The sequence below is a fragment of the Lissotriton vulgaris genome, chromosome 6 (genome assembly GCF_964263255.1).
Source record: "Lissotriton vulgaris chromosome 6, aLisVul1.2, whole genome shotgun sequence".
In the NCBI taxonomy this organism is placed as follows: domain Eukaryota; kingdom Metazoa; phylum Chordata; class Amphibia; order Caudata; family Salamandridae; genus Lissotriton; species Lissotriton vulgaris.
In genome coordinates, this window is record NC_141694.1 from 1894222394 (window position 1) to 1894244267 (window position 21874).

The 21874-nt window shown below is 48.0% G+C and overlaps 1 protein-coding gene across 1 annotated transcript in view; it reads right to left on the reverse strand.

Annotated features, from left to right (window-relative positions):
- The window catches only part of LOC147709811 (uncharacterized), a 166499-nt gene that overhangs the window by 6295 nt on the left and 138330 nt on the right, over positions 1-21874 (reverse strand). The window lies entirely within an intron of this gene.

A 21874-nucleotide genomic window follows, 5' to 3' on the forward strand; every position in this document is an offset into this window, starting at 1 on the left:
TTCTATCAATGTATCTATCGTTTCAAGTTGATTTAGCTCCATCAGAAAGGGTATCAGAAAGGTTAACTTTATTCATCTGTTTTTCCAAACCTGTCCATCTGTCTGTATAAGACTATTTGTTTTGCAAGCCTCTCTATTTCGCTAACCTTTCAACCATCTGTACCATTTGTAATAAAGACCTACAAAAACATTACAAAAAAGCATTGGCAAAGGTAAAAGGTTGTCAGCCACTACCAGATCAATTGTCTTTTTTAGGTTGTGTATTAGTTTGTGCTTACCAAATTTGTGTAAAACACTTTCAGTCTAATGGTTTTCAGTCAGACGTCATCCATAAGTCTGTTGGGTCATTCACTTTTTAGTATTTTTTCTTATAGTCAACCTTTTGTAGATTGGAAAAGGACTGGCAGCCCCACAACTATAATGTTTTGCAATATTAAGACAGAACAAATCAAGAATTGCAAAAGTCAAAATGCTAGCGCCTAACACCGGATCTGTTGGCTTGAACTGGAGCATTTATATTGACAACAAAAATATGGCCTCCCTGTGTAGCCTGGTTGGGAGTGACAATGGAAAAGAAAATAGAAAAAAAATACACATACACACACATATATATGGAACCCCACACCCGGGAACAGAAACCCTTGGTGTTTGGGGTGGGAAGTTGTTAGACCTGGCATATTTTGGCGTGTTTCCCCAGTCTTTTTGCTTTCTGGCCTACCGGGTTTGACGCTGTTTTTGCTGGATAAGTGTCTGTGCGCATCTTCTCACTATTATTCAGTGGTAAAGTGAAAGTGCTCTGTTAGAAACAGGATCCCTGGCTGGCCAAAGCTTGCGCCAAAGTCAGTCAGAGATCACCATTCCCAAGTCAAGGCAAGGGAGTTACACACCAAGATAACCCCTGCTCACCCTCAAGGTAACGTGACGCGAGCAGCAAGGCTAATCTCGGAGGCGATGTGTACAGCGTTTGCGCGCGCACCCAGCAACAACACCCAAGGCCCACCACAAAGGAAACTCCACACAAGGTTATATAAAAAATAGCCTTTGTATTATAGCAAAACACATTAGATAAAAACACATACTTTACAATGTGCCAACAGGCACGGGCAGAATTTATAGGGGATTATTTACAGGACAGGGCCACATGGATTACTGTCAGGGATATGCACTTTTAGAATTAGAATACTTGTTGTAATTAGCACTTTGTAGGAATAATAATACTTAGCACATAGCACATATAATAACTGTAGCATCAAAATAGTACATGTAGCACACAACCAGTAATTACTGGTAAAGGTAGGTACCTCCTACGCAACCCTAACCACCTTAGGAAAATCATGCAGGGATTCAAGCATGGGCGAATTTTGCGAATCTGGCATTCGCAAATTTGCGTATTTGCGAACTCGCAATCCGCAAAATCCGCGAACTTGCGGATTTTCTTTTTTTTTGTGTTCGCAAGGGTTTCTGCCAGTTCGCGAGGGTTTTGTACCAGTTCGCAATTGCGAACTTACTTGTCGGCTCGCAATGGCCGCGACTATGTTGTTTCTACATCTGGTTCATCATCACAGGTTCACAGCACCCTCTGTTTCACCACTGCCACCCTCTGGTACACCCATGCCACCCTCTGGTACATCACTGCCACCCTCTGGTTGGTTTATCACTGTAGATTATGGGGGTGAAAAAAAGCAAGCACACCTGCCCTGCTTCAACTGACATGAATTAATTTGGGGTTGATTAATGTGTCACTGAATTTAAACTTCCAGTCTGGCTGGCACCTGCTTCCTTATCTGTAATTTGCTTTCTGTTGCAGTGCAATTTTTTTCACAGGACCTTTGTGGCCTATAGTTACAAGTAGGCAACTGAACTCTGAAGGGGCCCCTCAGGAAGCACTACAGGGAATGGTTACTAATGATAAGATTGAACTTTTGCACCTGCTGAGTGCTTTCAGTTTTGTCTGTAATTGCTTTCTGTTGCAGTGTAATTTTTTTAACAGGACCTTTGTTGTATACTTGTAGCTATTCTCTGAGCCTGCTGTGGGGGTCAGAGCAGGGTCATAGAATAGTTGCAAGTAGGCAAATGAACTCTGAAGGGGCCCCTCAGGAAGCACTACAGGGAATGGTTACTAATGATAAGATTGAACTTTTGCACCTGCTGAGTGCTTTTCAGTTTTGCAAAAATCCAAATATCCAGCAGCATCCACAAAAAGTAATCCTTCCAGGTCAAGATCCAAATCAAAGTGACCAGCACATGAAGAAAGCACTGGGAGGAGCCTGCTGGACAGGAACTGGAAGTTAGAGACTGTGGGGCACTTCCTTCCTCCCACCCCCCCCCAAAATGGACTCCTTGCAAAGAAAAAGTGCAGGCAAATGTCAACCTGAGGAGTTTATGCTGCCTGCTGGTGGATTTCTTGTGCGAAATTGCAAATTTCGCAATCTCGCAATTGCGAGATTGTCGCTGCCTGCCGCATCTACGTGTTCGCAAGTGTTTACTCCCGCGAAATTGTATAGTATTCTTGTTGGCAAGTGCGACCAAGCAAAAAATCCGCTTCGCACGGATTTTACGAATTTTTGGTAAGTTCGCGAGAGTTCGCGGATTGCGAATTTGCCAAAAATCCGCAAAATCCGAGAGCGGAACGGATTTTCCGCCCATGCTTAGCAGGAAACCAGGACCTTACTAGCAGGAACTATAGAAGGAAAAACAATCACCTAAGCATATAACACATAGCAAAGGGAAAGAAGCAAAACACCTGATGCATAAAAACATTCAGAGGTGTAAGAAGAACAATTGCACAGGAATCACATTGGCAAGTAAATCACAAATTGCGCAAGGTGCACATAGTCACAACACTAGAACTGTCCCCCAGGCCAACTGGCCTTGCAAGGGCTGAAATGCCCTTAGTCCAAAATGTCAAGGCAGGCTGCGCAGGCAGCCAAAAGTACAAGCCTAAACGTGGCAACTGCCCACTAACTGCTGGGCAGCTGAAGACACTGATGGGGCCAACGTTGGAGCCTCGTGGGCTCAAGAACAACCATGGGGCCAAACACAGCGTGGGAGCCTCGGGCTCTAACCAAGTGACTGGTGTCTTGGGAGCCTCGCTGGGCTCTACTGAACAGAATGGCACTCAAGAGCCTCTCAGGGCTATAAACAATAATGCCCCCGGAGCCTTGCAGGCTCTAAAAACAAATATGGCCCCAGATGCGGGAGTCCCACTCGGGGGACCCCGAGGCCGAAATGCCCTGGGAGCCTCGGGGCTCCTAAACAAATACAATGTCACTCAAGAGCCTCTCGGGGCTCTGTAAACAACTGTGGCGCCGGGAGCCTCTCGTGGGCTTGGAGAGCAAATGGCAACCAAGAGCCTCTCAGGGCTCGTAAACAATGATGTCTCTAAAGAACAACTGCCCCCTGCAACGTAGGAGCCCCGCTCGGGGGCTCGAACACAAAGATATGCCCCCCTGAGCCTCAACAGGCTCTACACACCGGAGGGGGGGCGCAGGCACCGGCAATGTGCCCCAACGGCCCCCCTTTCCACTCTGAGCTGCACTCACCAGTTCTCTGGCTGCCGATCTTCTTTCTGGTGCGGCCCAGTGTGGGGTAGGCTCCCGCCTGGGTCTTGACTCGGGTACCGGTCTCCAGGTGCCACACGGGGCTCTCCCTTCCCTCAGGGGAGCCCTGCTCGAGCCGGCGCTGGCTTCCGGTTTCACTTCTCTCGGTTTCCAAGTCAGGTCCCGGGCCGGCAGCCAATCACAGCGCGGCCCGGGAATGACGTCACGGGGGTGTCCTGCAGTCCCGCCCCCGGCCTGCCTGGCTTCCTGGTCGCGGGCCGGGCGGCGATTTTCAGCTGTCCCGGGCTGCGGCGGTGATGCGGGGGGACACACGAGGGGTAGAATCCCTCAAAAATCAATATTAAAGCGAGGTGGGCACTCGCTAGCACAAATGATGCGCTCCCAAGCGCTAAAGGCAGATAAAGCGCTCCCCAAGCGCTATAAGAAAAATAAAGCGCTCTTAAGCGCTAGAAGCAAAATAAAGCGCTCCCAGGCGCTAGGGGCAAGAATAAAGCTCCAGCAAAGTTCTGGAGGCAGGCAGGGGGGCAAGGTTGGGCCCAGAGCCAGCTCACTGGGCCTCCAGGCAGGTAGGCAGTCCAAGTGGCAGTCCTCCTGGCGCCCAACAGCAACAGCCCTCCTCAGCAAAAGGATCCTGGAAGAGAACACCTTGTAAGGGGACACATCCCCTTCTTATACTGTAAAATCCTTTGTCTTTGCTCAGGGTGAGGAGAAAAACCAGTCGCAGCTGGTTTGTGAGCACTCTTGATGTGCTCAGCCCCTCACTCTATTCACTGGCAGGGCTAGGGTCATTAGACGCACCACAGGGGGCGGAGCCAGCATTGTGTGGGGAAAGCCCAGCCCTATTTAGGACCCAGGTGCACCCCTCCCTCACATCACTCATGGTAATCTCTCCACTCACCACCGGGCAGACCCATCCAGACTCCTGGAGCCAGGCTCACCAGCCAGCTCCAGCCAATCACACGCCAGCACCCTTACTGCACGCGCACACCAATGTCTAGAAGTGGCACTTCCACACTAGACACATACATACCGCATACATCATTGCGCAGCATTCAATCACACGAGTTCGCACATACCAAACTCGAGCCTGCACTCCTCATACATCAGGAATTAACATGGACACACACATTCCCTATGCATCAATCAATCAAGAAATGGCTGGGCAGGCCAGCCTCACTACACGCATGCACTTTACACTGGGACACAGGTAAAAAGTGCGCAAAGACCAAAAATCACTAACACAGATCACATACTAAAAGCAAAAAGATTATAGGTGAACCTGCCAGAAGGGCCAAGTCCAACATGCTCCTATTGTAAATTGGACTAAAGATTGGTGTTTCCATTATTGGCATATTTGTTTTTCTGGTAAGTCCCTAGTGAAGTGCATTGAGTATGCCTGGGCAGGTAAATTAAATGCTGCTAGTGGGCCTGCAGCACTGATTGTGCCACCCACACGAGCAGCCTTTCAAAGGGTTCTCAGACCTGACAACACAGTCTGCACGCAGTTCTTACTACCATGTCGACTTTGCAGGTGCACCCACTTGCCAAGCCCCAACCTTCCCTTTTATTACATATGTCACCCCTAAGGTATGCCCAAGGTACCCCTTTGGGCAGGGTGCAGTGTATTTGAAAGGTAGGACATGTACTGGTGTGTGTGACATGCCCTGATAGAGAACTACAGTGTATTCGTTTTTTACTGTTGAAAGGCATCTGCCCCATAGGATTGAACGGGGAATCCTCTGTAATATTTTACCAGTATATCTTCCCATTGGGACAAGATAGAGAAATGGAGTTTAGAATGCCTGTTCTCAGAATGTAGAAATGCATCTTTTAGTGAAAATGATTTTTATGTTCTATGTTTGAAAATATCACTTTTAGAAAGTAGGTATTTCCTTGCTTTGCCGTCCTATGTGCCTCTGCTGGGTTGTGGATTGACTATCCGGTTTTGGAGTGACAGGGTCTGGGGATCTACATTCTCTTCAGACAGCCACAGGTGGGGGTGGGTCGAGGTGTGTCCTGCCTTTCCTGGATGAATCAGGGTTGGGCTGAATAGGCCTGGGCTGCATTTAGAGTCGCAAGAGGAGATTTCCTTGCACCTGAATGGGTCAGGTCTGCCTTGGACAATGCTGTCTACATCTCCTGCTGGGAAGCTGGGCCAGGGAGGATAGAACTGGTTTGGACTAAGTACAGACACTCTCTTCCCAAAAGAACAAAGAGAAATGCAGTATAAATATTGGGGGCCAGACTCCAGAATTTGCTTGGATAAAGGAACCTGCCAAGAAGACGAGCTGGAAGAACAGCAGAGAGAAGTACTGCCCCATTGCTGTGTAGTTGCTTTGTTGGGTTGGCCTGCAATTGCTGCTTCTGCCTTGGGGAGTGAAAGGACGAGACTGAACTGTCTTTACTTGTTGCCGAGTATCTCCAAGGGCTTGAAATAGAGCTTGCCTCCTGTTAACAATGGCTCAGGTACAGCAAAACCTTCACCTACCTCTGTGCACCGCCTCTGGAACTACAGTTTCAGTTGCCACAGAGGGGCAAAGCAGCAGACACGGTCACCGACAATGTTATGGACTCCATGTCCTGAAGGTACCACAAAGGGCACCGCCGCACTTCACACCGCAACCCTGGTCCCATCCACGACTGCCACTGCCACCGAGCCGCTGCTTGGACCACGACCTGTGGGCACCACTCCGCACTGCCTTGCTTAACTGTGCTGCCCTGGTCTCACCGATGTCGCTGCCTGCGACAGCCATCACCGCACCGTGGTTTGGGGGCACAGCTCGTAAATTACACGATGCACCGCCCGTCCCACACCGCAGTCTGGGCCGACTGACGCCAGCTCACCTCAACCAGCTCTGTCACTTGCACCATGACCTGTTCGCACCGCGACAAGCACGCCTCACTCCGCACTGTAGCCATGATCTCACCAACGGCGCTGGATGACTGTCAATGAGCCATTGCCTGCACCGAGACTTGAGGGCACTGCTACGCTTCACACTGCATCTACCACCGGCTGGATCCAAAGGTACTATTTACAAATCTGCTGACACGAACACAGATTTGCACCGACAGGGTCGGCCAGAACTGTTGGATTCTGTTATTTTCAGTACCGCTGTAGCACCGGATGGAGCTACCGACTTCAAGGAACTGTATTTTTAAGTCATACTTGCAAACTGCCTATTTTTTTATTACTGTATGTTGGTCTTGTATTGTTGTGGTCTTGGTTGCACAGATAAATATTGGTAATTTTTCTAAAACTGGTGTGATGTTTTTGTGTAATGTAATGTTTTCACTGTACGACTTTTGGGTATATGCAAAGCTTAACACACTGCCCACAAGATAAGCCGGACTGCTTGTGCCAGGGTGAGGGGATGAGCAGGAGTTATTTTAGGAGTATATCCCCCTTATCCTGACAAGAAGGAATGGTCCCTATTTGGACAAAGGTGCAAAACATTGCCAACTAGAGACCCTCAATTCAAACAGGAGGCCATTAGTTTTTTCAATAACTACATATGGAGTTTGTGTTTGAACAACAATATTATATGTTTGGTGGATGCACATCAAAACCTACATCTGTCTAAGAAACTTTTTGTATAGTGAAGGAACCGCTGTGATGGTGGTTCTTTTAACATACCGAGCTGCCCGCTGGTCCGCTATCCTCTCCATACAGGATGAACTAAGGTCTGTCCGGGTTACAAGCAATACGTTCTCCACCAGCGTGACGGACAGTAGCCCATCCTCCATGGTCCATAGTAATCTTCAAAAAAAGAATTGTAACATATATTAAGATCTTATAACCAAACGCAAATCATGACCTCCCTTTAAACTTTTTTCTTTTTCAGTGAATTTCTGGGGCTCATTAAAAATGTTTCTGATGTCCGTGGACTCTATTCAAGCATTTGCAAACTGTTGCTGGGTTCTGGTCCCTTGTCCTACCTTCCACGGGGTTCACAAAACTGCAGGAGTTCGAAAAGAGAATTAGGACCTCTGGTGCATGTTTGCATACCTCAGGAGTCGTGCTTAAGCATGCTATTCCTGCAGTGACGTCTGAAATTTCCACAACTAAATATACCTTTAAAAAGTTTGTTCTTTAAATGGGAACATTTTGGGGCCCGACATGGCCTGGGGGTCAGGGTTTACCCACCATTCATTTGTATGCAAATCTTTTTCAGGACATGGGAAGTAAGTGGCTGATTCCTATAATGACAGCTGCAACATGTGTTTCTTGTTGCAGCCAATCAGATTTACAGACGATTTCCAGACCCAATACTGACACCACGAAAATAGCTCCCTCGTCCAATAGGATTGAGTTATTCTTTTAAACACTGGGCCTACAGAAGTCCACTAACACAGATTAGAGAATCTCAGTTCAAGGTGGTACTGATCAATAAATTGATTGCTTCGTCCATGTTGGACTTGGCCCTTCTGGCAGGTTCACGGGTCGTGGACCAGGGTCAGCGGACTCGACAATTCTCGCCTCGGTGCCTACTCTATCCAGGGATCACACTCGGCAACTCTGGGCATTAAGCTTGCCTCATCTCTACAACAGCCCCCCACAGACACCGGGGATGCCTGGTTTCACCTTGGAGATACCCAGAAGGGACCATCTCACAAGGAAAGCCAGGACGGGCTCCCCAGCGGTCTCCAGCGCCGGGACGCTTACGGGCAGCTGTGCGCTTTACAAGTCAAACACATTTACATTTCCATTTACCCCTAAACTTTTTGCTTTGTGAATGTGAATTGGAGGTAGTGATTTTTGGTTTCTGCGCACTTTCACTGTGTCCCAGTGGAAAGTGCGTGCGCACTCTGAGTGCGTGGAGTAAGGTTGGCCTGCCCTCCCATAGGAATGCATGGGGAATGTCTGTGTCCCTGGTAGTTCCTGATGCGTGAGGTGTGCAGGCCCGAGTTTGGTATGTGCGAACTCGTGAGATGGAATGCTGCGCAATGATGTATGTGGCATGTATGTGTCTAGTGTGGAAGTGCTGCTTCTAGACATGGGTGTGTGTGTGCAGTGAGTGTGCTGGCACGTGATTGGCTGGAGCTGGCTGGTGAGCCTGGCTCCAGGAGTCTGGATGGGTCTGCTCGGTGGTGAGTGTGGAGATTAGCATGCTGATGGCTGGGGAAGAGTGCACCTGGGTCCTGAAAAGGGCTGGGTTTTCTGCACACAATGCTGGCTCTGCCCCCTGTGGTGCGTCTAATGACCCTAGCCCTGCCAGTGAATAGAGTGAGGGGCTGAGCACATCAACGGTGCTCCCAGACCAGCTGCGACTGGCTTTTCCCCTCACCCTGAGCAAAGACAAAAGGAAAAGGTGTATAAAAGAGGGGCTGTGACCCCATGAAAATGTTCTCTTCTTGATCCTATGTGAGGAGGGCTGCTGCTGCGGCTGGGTGCCAGGAGGACCGTCACTTGGACTGCCTCCCTGCCTGGAGGCCCAGTGAGCTGGCTCTGGGCCCAGCCTTGCCCCCCCCCCCAATTGTGCTGCAGTCCTAGGAGGACTTTGTTCTGGACTTGTGAACCTTTGTTTGTGCCTAGCACTGGGAGCGCTTTACTTTCACCTCCAAGCGCCTGGAAGCACTGTATTTCGCCCCTAAGCACCTGGGAGCGCTTTATTCTGTCCACTAGCGCTTGGGAAGCACTGTAATTATTCACCTAGCGCAAGGAGCGCTTTATGTATATATAGCGCTTGGGAGCGCTTTATTGTCCTTTCGCGGCTGCCCACGCCGCGTTTTGCCGTGTGCCAACCCCGGATTTAGCCCGCGATTGTCCCCGCCGCTGCCCGGCCCGCAGCAGGAAGTCAGGCAGGCCGGGGGCGGGACCGAGGGACAACAGGAAGTCACCGTACTTCCCCCGGGACTCCCAGGAGGAGGGAGAGCCCCGGAGTGCTGCAGGGAGCGAGGCTCCCGTGTAAGGGGAAGAGCGCTGTGTCCACCAGCGAGGCCCCGTAGGAGAGGAGCCCCGCCCGCGGCACCAGCGCGACCAACGCCAGCACCCACCACGCTCGAGGAAGCAACCCCAGAGAGGAGAGCCGCCCCAGGAGCCGCCGCCGCACAGGGAAGCCGGTGAGTGCGGGCGTCTCGGCAAGGAGCTCCACAGCTCTGGGGGCAATTTGCTTTCGACATAGAGCGGCCCCGGTTGGCAGCGGGCCGCTCCACAAGTAGCTGTGGTATTGCTGACAGCCCGGGCCCGAGAGGCTCCACAGTTGTTTACCCCGCCATTTTCTTTCAAAGCCACGAGGGCTCCGGGGCAATTTTGGGCATTCCTTTGTAATCGAGTCCCCCGAGCAGGGCTCCCACATTGCGGCCGCATTCTTTCTTAGAGCCTGCGAGGCTCAGGGGCATTGTGGTGTTTTGTGTCACCCGTGGCTCTGGAAGGCCGCATTTGAATCTTTAAAGCCCAGAGAGGATCTTTGTTGCCCATTTGTTCTCGAGTCACCCGAGACTTTGGGGGCATATTTCCATTCAGAGCCTAAGAGGCTCAGGGGGACATGGTATTTGGTTAGGGCCACGAGGCTCCAGCATTGGCCCCATCGTCTCCCCAGCTGCCCAGCACTTAGTGGGCAGCTGCTACGTTTAGGCCCCTGACACTGGGACACAGGGCGAGCTAGCCCCAACAAGGCCAGTTGGTCTAGGGACTGCCACAGGTGGTGGCTCATGTGAGTTTTGAGCTATTGTTTTCCTTCCCTACACCTCTGAATGTGTTGTGATGCATCATGTGTAATATTTTCATGCTTATACCCCTACATGTATTGTGATACTTACGTGGTTGTTTCTCCTAGTACAGGTGTTGCTAGTGAGGTCCTGGTTCCCTGCGTGAACTTTTCCTAAGGTGGTGAGGGTTGCGTAGGTGGTACTTACCGGTTACCAGTGGTTACTGGTTGTGGGCTTTATGTTCTATTTTGTGCTACAGTGATTTATATTCTATGTTCTAAGTGCTAATTCTACCCAGTGCTAAGTTCTAAAAGTGCTGATTCCTGACAGAGGTCCATGTGGCCCTGTCTTGTACATATCCCCTGTAAATTCTGCCTGTGCCTGTTGGCACATTGTAAAGTGTGTGTTCTTATCTAATGTGTTTTGGTGTAATACAAAGGCTATTTTTATATATAACCTTGTGTGGAGTTTCCTTTGTGGTGGGCCTTGGGTGTTGTTGCTGGGTGCGTGCGAAACCACTTAACCTACATAGCCTCCAAGTTTAGCCTTGCTGCTCGCGTCACGTTACCTAGAGGGTGAGCAGGGGTTATCTTGGCGTGTAACTCCCTTGTCCTGACTTAGGAGTGGTGGTCTCTGACTCACTTTGGCGCAAGCCCTGGCCAGCCAGGGATCCCATTTCTAACAGTCCACGAGAAAATTGAGCACTAGAACACATCCGGGTGATATTTTTGTTAATGCAGATGTTTGCAGCCACTCAAGAAGAAAATCTATTCAAGCGTATGTAGTGACTGATATTTTTGTAGATAATCGGTCCGCTTATGACCATTGCCCAACACCATCTCACTATATTTTAGCCTAATCAGCGATATTTAGGTCTATTTCTGACTTTGCTTTGTTTCATGACAGCACTGACTATTGCCTTTGACATGCTTTGCAATTCACATTATCATATAACATAGGGATGTGTAGGCCTGAAGTTCTTTCTATTGTTTCTGACTTTATCTGGCTCAGTGGCAGGATTTGCCTGCTGGTCTTGGCATAATTCTATGCCTTCTTGCATCTTTTGCGAGCATAGAGGCATATGCTCGAGCAACTCTGTAAGAACTGGGACCACCAGTTCCCCGGGGGGTAGCTTGGCTCGAGCAGGAAGGCAACCAGGGGCTTACGTGTAAGGCAGCTACTCAACACACGCATCCAATGAGACACGAAGCGGGTGCAATAATGGAGACCACACCAGTAGTTGCGTTTGTAAATCAAGATCTTTTATGTAGACTTTAGATCAAGCAAGTAATGCATTTAGCAAATCATTAGTATCTCATTTAAGCATTTTATTATGCGGTTTCTGTAAGACTTTTCATTAAAGTAATAACCAGCTCATTTAAGCAGTGAAACAACAAATAACACACTCTGCCGCATTATACTCTTCAGCAGGCTAAGATGGTACTTTCATAAACCCTGTATGATCCTGTAGGAAGCAACCATAAGCATTTCCTCTTGTAAATATCAACAGTCTTGCGACCAACATCAGTGCATCAGGATAACATTAGAGTGAATCAATAAGTATCATAGTTCAACCCCACCAGGAACTGTAGGAGCCCGCCCCTGCAAGAAATTCAGTACAGCGAAGTAAATCACCATTCCATTAATAGATATGAATTATGCAGGCCAATAGACACCAACAGCCATTGATGGGGGATATCTGATCACCAAGTATAAGCTCACAGTTCCATTGACAGGCTTCAGGCCTAAACTGGCAGGCAGATCCATTCAGTAGGGAAAGTATCTGTTTTCCCCTAAAACCTCCCAAGTATCGAGGCACATGAAAAGGGGGGGGGGGCAACAGGGCCCAGTTTTAGTTCTCCCCGGGGGAGGGCCGACCTCGGGGCCTTACCCGGCCTACCGTCCTCCTCCCCGGGGGTTACCTTGTGTTGTTTGGCCCTCCGGGGCCCTTGCGTAGTCACCGGTAAAGGGGAGGGGTGTTAGACCCTCCTAGTGCCTCACTCGGCCCGGCGCGGTGCAGGGGTGACTTCGGGGCACCAGCGCCGGGACCGGAACAAGATCAGCGTGTGGGGCACAACCGGAGGGGGCTCTCTGGCTCCGCGGCCCTCCTCCGAGGTGAGACGTGGCTTCCCCAAGCGCCGGGCCTTGTAAGCGGGGCCCGGCGGTAACAGCCAATGGTGATGCAGCATGGGCGGGGGCGCGGCCGATGACGCGGTGGCGCTCCCGCTCACGTGACGGGGCCCAGGCAGGCTTCAGGTCTAACACGGCCCGACGATCTCGATGCGGCGGCCCTCTTCTGGCACCGGGGGCCGCCGAGGGTGGCTCAATGTCGGCGCTAGTCACAGCGTGGGGCAGGAGGCCACAGGACATGCCAGCAGCGCCTCTGAGGCGTTGTATGGGCGGTGCTGATGCCGCGGGGCAACTCTCCTCAAGGGCCTCAAGGCGCCAAGGTACAGCGCGAGCACCGGTCCCGGGAAGTGCGTGGGGCTTCACAGCGCGGGTCACCGGGGGGGAGGCCCGAGGAACAATCTTGGACACAGCGCTGAGCAGTGGGGGTCAGAATAGAGCTTTTCTCTCACAGTCACTCAGCAGATTGGGTCGGCAGGAGGGAAGGCGACCTCCAGCCTTCTGACAGGACAGACAGTCTCACCCACAGCGCTGACCAGGGGCGTTCAGGATAACGCGTTTTTCACACCGTTCCACAGGGACAGCAGAGCAGTTCAGTCAGGGGGAGACCAGTGGGGCAATGAGGGCCCACTGCAGGCAGGGGGGGTGCGCAGGGCAGCACAGACCAGTACCTGGTCGATCCCCTGGTCACAGAAAAGTAGACTTCTTGATGCTTGGATGGTTCTGCGCCTTTAGATGTTTGTTTCTTGAAGTTAGTGAGGGGGGGGGGTGAGTTGGTGGCCGGATGAGTTTTCCTCAGTCACTGCAGATGGACCCTGGGGTTTCCTACCGCTGGGCCAGATCAAGGGGCTAGTCTAGGACATCTCACCCAGCTTAAGAGGCAGCACCTAAACCCTGTCACTCCCAGTAGCATAGGGTCCTAACTAGGCCCTCCCGCCTAAAACTCCTGCGTGGGTTCCCCTGGTCAGTGATGCCCCAACTGACTAGAAGGTTTTCCTCCCTTTCCTTATATAGCGTCAGTTGGCAGTTGGCAGTGGCAGTTGGTGTCACCTCCCCTATTCTGGAAGGTTCCAGGAGCTTCCCTCATTCTAGCTATGGGCAGGCTGGCAGGCTGGTATTGCAACATTGTTTAAGGGTTCCAGCCAGCTCCTGGCTACTAACGTGAGCCTAAACAGACCACGCTGCAGTAGCAGGGGTCAGTGGCAGCCATGTTGGGGGAAGAGAGCACCTGCACCCTGGCATTGGTTAGCAATGGGAGGGTGCCCAGAGTCCTATGGCCAACAAAAAGTAGGTAGGAAAAATGAGGCAAGGGCAAAAATCACAGGGAAAGCCTACCATAGGGCTGACAGGTCTAACAAACTCGATGTTCTAAACTGTCGCCATCTTTCTTGCCCCTCTAGGTGAGAGGCAGTGCTTACATTCCTACTTGTTGTTCGCTCTTCCTTTACCAGAGAGAACCGGTTCCTATCGGAGGAATGTGCTTGCTCTGTGCCGGAGTCACAACAACAGTACGGCAGGCTGGGGGTGTGGCCTTGGCACAGAGTGGTACAGGAATCTGATGGGAGGCTGGGTGCTTGCTAGAAGCTTCTCTGGTAAACCTGCATTCTATATTAGCAAGAGAGTTAGAGAGCAGGGTGCCAGTTGTTTGTATGGAAGGGCCATGAGTAACATGAAGGCTGATAGTCTGGTGGTCTGGTGATACATCGCGTTGCAGCTGTGATTGTGAAACAGAGAATCCTGATCGAACCAGAGAGAACCATGGTGAGGTGTTCTAAGGACTCTTGTACTCTAACTGTTTATGTTTAACTACCTTCTTACTTTTCAGCTCTTATATGTATACATGTATTTGTCAGTTATGGTGTATTACTGTGATGCTTATGTGAGTATTTTCTTTTGTCATTCTATCATTGTGTAATAAAGAGAACTATAAAGCGCATTCTTATTATTTGGATGTTGTCTCCGGGCGGGAGTGTGGGTTCTTCTTAGCCAGGTGCTGTCGCACAGAAGGGTGGTAAGTTTCCCTTCTTGCAGGTAACTGATAACAGGGAGGTATTCTGCTTCTAATTGGGATAACCATCAAGTGATTATGTATTTGTGCTGCAAAATATGTTCTTTCTTTTGTATGGTTTAATAGAGAGACCTCCAAAGTGATTTGTTTATGTTCCTTGTGAGGGAAGGCCGGGCCCCTTTTTTACCAAGTGCTCACAGAGGGATGGGTGAGGTCCCCTCCAATGGGTAGTTGTTGATACGGGAGGGAAACCGGCTCCCAGCAGGGAAGTTTCAATTCTAAGTATCCCCCACCCCAGCCTAATTGAGGAGGTATGTATTTGCTCGTGCAGTAGCGCGTTGTTTCACCGGAAGGGGTTGTTTTTGTCAGAAGGCATTGTTTCTCATGCAGTGGCACGTTGTTTCACCGGAGGGTGTTGTTTTCGTTGGAAGGCGTTGTTTTTCGAGCAGTGGTGCGTTGTTTTTGTCGGAAAGGCGTTGTTTTTCGCATTGTTGCGTTGTCGTGCAGTGGCTCGTTGTTTTCATCGGAAGGCGTTGCTTTTTGTATTGTTGCATTGTTGTGCAGTGGCTCGTTGTTTTACCGGACGGTATTGTTCGTCGGAATGCGTTGTCGAGCAGTGGCGCGTTGTTTCACTGGAAGGTGTTGTTTTCGTCGGAAGGCGTTGTTTGTCGTACAGTGGTGCATTGTATTGCTTTACATATCCTCCAAAATATGGCTGCAGCCCCTTTGTATTCCCAGCTATGTATGCGTTATCTGTGTTACTCCTTTTGTCAGGTAGGTATTCTATGTGGAGTGTTTTTATGAGTCCTGAGAAGGGCCTGGTGAGTGACAGGAGCCCCAAATATATGAAAAACCAAGTCATTACAGCGGAAAGCAGCAGCGCCAACTGAAACACCATTAAGTGCCATTCACACTGATTTTACAGCGTGGAACAAGCTATGTGCCAAATTCTTTTGCTTGTATAACTACATGGAATATCCCTGAGTTTGTATGTAACTCCGCAGAATTATGCAATGTGAAACTCCGTGAGTTACACCCACTCCATGTCCATTATAAACCGACAGACTGGGACAACCTTCTAAGGGATGAGTTTCTAAACCAAATCACTGAGGGATAATTTACCAGTAGGCCAGTTCCTAAGATTAAGCAGGAACTGCACCAAGAAGAATGCTATGAACAGCTTGCAAGATTATTGACCAGCAAATTAGAGGCAAAAAAACTATCCTGTGAGCCTTATAAAGAAGGTCTTAAAAAGAGCAGGTAACGACGTCAGACAATCTCTTCTACAAACTTTTTGAGAAACCAAAAAATTAACGCCTCATTTGTATTTTCATGTACAACACACACTCCAAATAAAAAAAAATAAGCACTGGAGAATCCTCACGTAGGGTACCCATAATTTGCAGAAAACAATGTTTTCCTTTAACATGGTGGATCATTAAGGGATTCACTTATGCAGAAAAGATCAAACACGTAACCAACCAAAAAATAGAAAACACACCATAAGGTCTATGTGGAATCTGCCCCTAGTTTTGGTACATTACCTATGTGGCCTTTGCAACATCTGCCCCCTCACTAAGCAGGCAAAAGGCTTTGATACAAGACTAAAAACACCCTGGAGACTGAAGCAACATACCAATTTTTATTCAACCAATGTAGTCTACATGCTGCTCTGGACTTGTGGATTGAGGTATGTCGACATGACAACACGGAAGATTCGTACCCTATTCAATGAGCAAAAAAGCACCTTCAGGTGTAAAAAAAACCTGTCATGAAACTAATGCATTGCTATGTTGAAATGAGACACTCCGAAAATGACTTCACATGTACTGTGACTGACAAATTATCATCACTTACATTCAGATGTTTAGTACACAATTGAGTGGATGCTGACACATTATGAGGCAGATCTCAAAATTACACAGCAGTATCAATGAGACATTACATTACAAGTGCGACCACCCTAACAATAAATCTCAATTCCCCACAAGCCGCCCCCAAAAAATTGGATTAGCCCCACATGGATGTGGGGACAAATAATGATTATCACTGGGGGCCCTGTTTGAACAGTCCAAAATGAACCAATTTCCAAGCCCAATACTATTCTAGAAATGCACACAGAACATATGACACACGTCTCCAAATATCAACTAATTGCCAGATTGAATAAGTGGACTACAAGAAACATGCCCTGGAAGACTACAACTGCCATGAGCCAAGTGTGTAATGTATGCCATGACTACACGCTTCTGCGTCATCACGTTATGACGAGATTCCACATGCTGTATTGTCCCCATTTAAAAAAACCTGAACGCATGAACACGAACTGTATTGCTGCAGGTACGTCAGGGAACATTCAGGTTTGAAGGAAGGCATGACCACCTTGATGAAGTATGGGAAGATGTGGTGGGGAAGGGCTGGCTCACAAACACCACTTAAAAGCAACGGCCTCTCGATTTACGATGGCCCTTGATTTTGTAACCAGTACATCAATATCAGCCAATTGCGAAGCTATGCAGAGTGCACTCTTCCACTTAATGTCACCATATTTCTTTGCCCTAATACCAATGGCTATAATATAATTCAATGCTCTCTCCCATACATCACTAATAGCTGTATGCACAGGTCACTCAAGGTAGCTGCATTCCTCTATCTTGTGTAAAGTGTGTGACTACAGGGGTATGTCTCCCCGATTGACTCGCATGACTTCTGGATTATCCCTAAGTATGGATAAGCGTATGAATGGATATCTTGCATGAATACTCACATGCATGCATGCCCATACAAGCTGTATAAGTTTGCAGTGTCACAAAAAAGTCTCCAACATTCAAACATTTTATTTTATTTATTGTTAGATGTTGCGACTGAGATAGAAATGCTATTTAAGGGTGGGTGACATTTTTTAACTAAGAGCTAAAAATCTAAAAATAAGAGCTAAAAATCTAAAAAAATATTATTGAATAACAAATATATGTGGTCATATTGTTTTCTCACGATGTCTCCTTCTGTATCTTAACTTCACGATAGGGATCCACCCAAGAAGAGACTTGCATTAAGTGAGTGCCTTTGGATTCATTGTCATGCACAGTATGAATCAGTTACAGGCAGGGATGCATTTAGCCCTGATGAAGGGCTCAGACTCGAAGGAACTTTAGATGAAGGCAGAAACATGTTGGCAATTTGATCAGGAGGGCTGAGCCACTCTTACTCCTATTCCAAAATCTCTTTTTAATATGTTCAAGGGAATGACCACCAGTAGATACCTGCTTGCATGTATGTGTTTAGTATCATGAAACAACTCTCTGCCTGGGAGTGAAAGGATCTCCACAGTGGTGAGGAGACCAAGAAACCTAGAGGCTCAGCTTACCCTCTTGGAGATTTATGAGACAAAGCTGGCCCAGGAGGTGAGAAGATTAGCCCTGGAGGAGAATAGGGTCAAGCTGGGGATCAAACCCCATGGACATGGTGGCAACTGCAGACCCCAGGCAGCCTAAGAGAATTGTGACCAAATATGTAGGGGGGAGTTGGCCTTGATAAGTGGCTGCCATCTATGAGAGGGCTCTTAGGATTAGATGGGTGGGTGCACATGTGGGGAAAAGAGAAAGAAAAAGAGAGAAAGGGGGAGAGAGAGAAAGAAAGAAAATAAGAAAGAGAAAGACAAAGAGAGAGAGACTACTGAGACTTGAGGAAGAGGTGGCAGAGTCTCACACTGTCACGAAGGATGCAATCTTGAGTGAGGCTAGCACCCACTAAAGGATTTCACGCCAACTGTGGTGCAGACTGACCAGTACCGCAGCATCTGCTGGCCTGCAACATAGAGGTCTTCGAGGAACCCAGATCACTGTGACTAAGTTTGCCCCACCCCACCAGTGGACCAAGGAGCACCCACAATGGCATCCCTGTCAACCAAACCATAACCTGAGCATCCTTCGAGGATCCCTCAGCATCAGGACCACTCCACTGAGCTCTATGATGGTTGTCATGTAAAGTTTGGATTGTGATTCAAAAATGCTCCTGGGACCAGGTAACAGAGGTGCAGAGGGTCCATTCTAGCTCCCTACAACTCTGCCCAGCTGGAACTGGTCACCCAACCCAGGCTGTAGTAGCCGAACTAACAGTTTCAAACTGTTCAGAAGTCTTAAAAAAATGTGTTGGCGAAGGCTTGTTTGCAGGTGCGTCTACAAGTGATGATATCATCTTAAACCTGTATCTCCGGAACCCTCTGGGGTATTTCATATTTATTTATTATTTATATGGCGCACAAATCATCCCCAGAAGGATCTCTCGGCCCCCGGGGAGCAGAGGACAACATGCAGAAACATTCATCTAAAATAGCCAGGTTTTTAATTTTTTCTTAAAGATCGTGAACGTGAGACAAGCCCGTAGATCTTCTGGCAGTGCATTCCAGTATTTGGGGGCCAAATAGGAAAAGGCACTCCCACCCATCTTAGCCTTTTTAATTCTCCGGGTTTGGAGGAACTTATAGCCACTGGATCTTAACTGCCTGGTCGGTGTATACCCTATTAGTTTTCTCATTAGATATTCTGGTCCCATTCCGACCAGGGCTTTAAAGACCAGGCTCAAAAGTTTAAAGACTGCTTTTTTCCTCATAGGAAGTGTTTTGCACGACTTGAAGCTTTGAGAATAGGTCTTCCCTCATCCCCACCGCCAGAGCATTTCCGTAGTCAAGTCTACTAACTAGAAGTGCCTGTATCAGAGCCTTTCTGGTGGAGAGATGAATCTAGGGGAAGATCTTCTTTAGCATGCACATCAATCCGAAGCATTTGCCGGATAGAATTTTCACTTGCTCCTCCATGGATAATTTGCAGTCCATTAGCACGCCCAGGTTTATAGCCCATTTTTTGGGGACAGGAACTTCTCAGAGTTCCCCCGGCCAGCATTCCTCGGTCCATAAATACTCAGCTTTCCCGAACAGTAAGATATCAGTTTTATTTGAGTTCCTTTGCAGGAAGTTATTTTTCATCCACACAGCAATTTTTGTCATACATAGCTTGAATCCGTCTCTGGTCACTCCTGGGTCCTTCTCTATGGGGACAATAATCTGCGTATCGTCGACGTAAGAGATGGTATGGAACCCGCAAGAATTAATAAAAGAGGCCAGGGACGACACGTAGGTATTGAACAGAGTGGACTTAATATAGAGCCCTGGGGCACTCCCTTGTCCACAATTGTAGTCCTGGATACAAAGGTGTCCAGTAGTACACATAGGGATCTCTCCGAGAGGAAACTCTGTATCCAATCCAAGGCCCTCCCCGTGACACCAATCTCTTGCAGCTTATCTAATAGAATTCTGTGAGACATGGTGTCAAAGGCCGCTGATAGATCCAGGAGAACCAGCATAGTTGGAGTCCCTCCGTCCAACAGCAACGTGATAGTATCTGTAACCTCTGTTAAGGCAGACTCCATGCTGAATCCAGCCCGGAAGCCTGCCTGCGAGGGATCAAGGAGGTTATGCTGTTCCAGATAATCTGAAAGTTGTCGATTCACCAGAGACTCCATAATTTTTTAGCACCCTGGATGAAGAGAAATGGGCCTGTAATTTTGTAGGTCCGCACAGTCTGCTGAGATTTTCTTCGGCAAAGGTTTAATAATTGCCTTCTTCCATTTCAAAGGGAAAGAGGAGGTTGCTAAAGACAAATTACAGATTTCTTTGTTTGGATTAGCCAATTCCAACCCTAAATCAGACATGATGTGGGGAGGAGCCACATCAGCCGGAGAGCCTAACTTAATGTGTTTTAGCAATGAAAGAACTTGCCCCCTCGTTATGGTTGCAAAGGTCTCCAGTTTCGGCTGGTAAGGCTTGTCTGGGGCCAGGATTTCTGCCCTATAATCCAGATCCTGCTTGAAAGAGTTATAGATGTTATCTATTTTACTTGTAAAATGCAAGGCTAACTCATCGCAAAATTCTTGCGTAGAGGGACAGGCAAGGTTGCTGATTCTTGGATTAGTAAATTCCTTGAGAACCCTGAAGAGTTCTTTGGAGGAACCCGAGTGGGTCTATCATATATAATTTTTGTTTTGATAGGGGCGATAATATCAAAAGCCCTAATCCTCTCTGTCTCCAGTTTAGTTATGGCTTCATTGATGTTCTAACACTCACTAAGAGACGGAAGGGAAAATAATGAGCCAAATGTAGTTGGTGTTATTTTACTCCATTGTCTGCGAGTGACTTCACGTCCTTGAGACTGACCTGGACTTCTATGGGCAGAGAAAGATAAACTTATAGCCATGTGATCAGACCAACTCACTGCCTGAGGCAATTCAGTTATGAAGTTTGACATAGTAGTAAAGATATTGTCCAGTGAGTGGCCCGCTATATGTGTTGGCTCGTATACTTTGGGGGAAATATCTAACATATCCATGGCTGCCAACAGATCTCCTGTATATCTATTAGTAATGGTGTCAAAATGAAAATTAAAATCCCCCACAATAAAAAAGTTTTCAGCATATACGACATGAGGGCCAACAGTTTCCAGAAGTGCAGTAAAAAATATCTTTTTGTTTTCACCCGGAGGGTGATACACTACCGCCCCATACATCAAGGTCTCTAAAAATAAATAAAAATATAATCTATTTTTATAAACTGGTATCTTCTTCCGTATGTTGATCTCTTATTTAATTGTTTGGTGCTGTTGAAATGCTTTACACATATTTCACACTAATATTTATTTTTCAGAAAGACACACATTCACTGGATGGTGTCATCAGTGATGTCATGAGTGATGTCACTGACCATGTCATGAGTGATGTAATATGTGACGTCATCAGCAGTGCATTGCACGCGCAAGTTATAGTGAGTCCAACTAACTATAACGTGGGAATTTCAATGGTTTTATGCGAGTAAAACTTCCAGCTAACTATAACTGGTGTGAAAGCTATGGTTTTTTCAGTGAATTTAATAGGTTTTTTAAATGCTAATTCCTAACTATAACTGGTGTAAAACCTATCTTTTTTTCAGTGAATTTCAAAGGTTTTTTAATAGCAAATCTTTATAGGTATAAAAAGTTAAAAAATGTAAAACAAATTTAATATTGTATAATTATGTAATTTTTTTTTTTACCCCGGGGCGCTCCCGGGGCGCGTACCAGTGAACGCACGGGTAAGCGCAATGTTACGGCGCGCCCCGGGGCGCGTACCGGTGAGCGTCCCGGTAGCGCCATTACCGCGAACGAAAACAACATCGTGACGTATCGCGTAGCCACGTGATGCGTCATATGACCCCCGCCCCAGGGTGGGATACCAACTGGGATTCTCACTTTAGATGGGGACAAGACCTAAGGAACAATGCCTCAGTTCATCGTCATCAACCCCCAATGTTTAACCCTGTTACACAGCCACTCGAACTTTTTAACCGTTTTGCGCCACTTTCATTTATGGACCAAAATGATTGACTTTTGCCAGCCGGAGAAAATAATTCAGAAGGTTTACAGCCAGCTCCTGGCCCTTTAGCTCATTCTTCAGTAAGTGTTGAGGTCCGAAGAATTATGAGCTGGAACATCGCCGGGCTTAG